The sequence below is a fragment of the Mandrillus leucophaeus genome, unplaced genomic scaffold, assembly GCF_000951045.1.
Source record: "Mandrillus leucophaeus isolate KB7577 unplaced genomic scaffold, Mleu.le_1.0 Scaffold74, whole genome shotgun sequence".
NCBI lineage: Eukaryota > Metazoa > Chordata > Mammalia > Primates > Cercopithecidae > Mandrillus > Mandrillus leucophaeus.
The window spans coordinates 441,239-443,594 of record NW_012108030.1 but is presented as its reverse complement, the minus strand read 5'-3'; positions in this window follow the sequence as shown (position 1 = coordinate 443,594).

The window sequence follows — 2,356 nt, the reverse complement described above, 5'->3', positions numbered from 1 at the left end:
CAAAAAAAAAAAAAAAAAAAAAAGAAAGAAAAGAAAAGAAAAAGTAGTATTCCAGCTGCTTCCAGATCTCCTTGCTGACAGGAAAGTGTACAAGAAGGGTGGATATTGGCATAGAAGTTTGGGGGGCCCAGCTGTATTGGAGGTGACTGGCATCTGGAGGACTAAAAGCTTGCTGAGATTTTTGGACCACAGAAAGTAAACCCCGTAACTTCCAACAGCTTTTGCAACCGTTGCCATTCCAAACGTTGGATTTCAGTTGTGAGAGACTCTTCCTCATTCGGGGCTCTAGGAAGAGAAGCTTCATAGCCCCTCAGTGGATAGAGATATTGGAGGGAGTGGAATGAAGGAATAAAGGTGGGTCTGGGTCTACACTGGAGTTTGATGTAGAAGCTATGACAGCATCAGGATTCCAAGCAACAGCTGGGGCTGGAGTTTGAAGTAACGGCAGAGCTGGGGTTGTGAGACTTTGGGGGGTCATTTAGCCTGTATAGGACTAGAGGAGCATTAGATATTAAATAAGTCAAAGAGAGAGGCTGAGCACAGTGGCCTGTAGTCCCAGTACTTTGGGAGGTCACAGCAGGCAGATCATCTGAGGTCAAGAGTTCGAGACCAGCCTGGCCAACATGGTGAAACCCTGTCTCCACTAAAAATACAAAAATTAGCTGGACGTGGTGGTGGGCGCCTGTAATCTCAGCTACTTGGGAGGCTGAGACAGGAGAATCACTGAACCTGGGAGGCGGAGGTTGCAGTGAGCTGAGATCACGCCACTGTATTCCAGCCTGGGCCACAGAGTGGAACTCTGTCACAAAAAAAGGAGGACAAAGAGAGACATCAGTGGGGAAGAGTTATCAGAGACTAGGACAGTAGCCACCAAAGATTTGCTATGCAGAGACAAGAGATCCCTAAAGTTCTGCTAGTCATAGTTTCCAGGATCTCGGGATCTGGGAGTTACTGATGACTGGTGAATTGTTCTGGTCTTCCTAGAGTTCTCTAGAAAGATTGGTGGCTGGAATGTCTTGGTTGCTAAGTAACTCTATTCCCAGAACTCACATCCCCTCAGTTGTTTAATAAATAATGCCTCCTTCTGTTGACAGTTGTTGTAATACCTTAGTTCTTGTCTTCTTAGTTTACAATAATTTAAGCAAGAGACACACAGCAAAAGAGGTGAGCATAATTTGTTGCAAAGGAAAAATAATATTTTGAAAGTTAAGGGCAGAATAGACAGAACACTCTGAGAGAGACAGAAATCAGGGCAGGCTGCTCATAAGGGTGAGACAGCACAGACTGGCACAAAGGGAATCTTACATGATTATTCATAAGGACGTGGAAGAGGTGTTACTAGTAAGCATGTTCTGGGTGGTCCTCTGGGTGCACATGAGCAGCAGTTGTACATGCCTGTAAATACGTTGCATGTCTCATTAGCATCTTAAATCTACATGGAATTGTAATCCTCAGTATTGGAGGTGGGGACTGGGGTCTGGTGGCAGGTGATTGGATCATGGTGGTGGTGGATTTCTCATGAATGGTTTAATACCATTCCCTCGGTGGTATTCTCGTGATAGTGAGTTATTGTGAGTTCTGGCTGTTTAAAAGTGTGTGGCAGCTGGGCGCGATGGCTCACACCTGTAATCCCAGCACTTTGGGAGGCCGAGGCAGGAGGATCACCTGAGGTCAGGAGTTCAAGACTAGCCTGACCAACATGGTGAAACCCCGTCTCTACTAAAAATAGAAAAATTTGCCAGGCATGGTGTCACGCGCCTGTAATCTCAGCTACTTGGGAGGTTGAGGCAGGAGAATCGCTTGAACCCGGGAGGCGGAGGTTGCAGCGAGTCAAGATCGTGCCACTGCACTCCAGCCTAGACGAAAAAGCGAGACCGTCTCAAAAACAAAACAAAAAAAAAGTGTGTAGCATCTCCCCATTCTCTGTCTTCCTCCTGTCTGGGCATGTGAAGTGCCTGCTTCCCCTTCACCTTCTGCCATAATTGTAAGTTTCCTGAGGCCTCTGCAGAAGCCAAGTAGATTCCAGCATTTCTTGTACAGCCTGCAGAGTCATGAGCCAATTAAACCTCTTTTCTTTATAAATTACCCCCCAGTCTCAGGTATTTTTTTATGGCAATGTGAGAACAAACTAATATACTGGCACTATAGTCATGTGCCACCACACCTGGCTAATTTGCAAATTTTTTGTAGAGACAGGGTTTCACATTCTTGCCCATGCTGGTCTTGAACTCCTGGGCTCAAGTAAGCCCCCTGCCTTGGCCGCCCAAACCATAAAGTAGATAAATTTTTAAAAAAATATATTTCCCTTTCAGATGAGTAGGTAATTAAGTAAGAAAGAAATATAAATTTCAAAAAG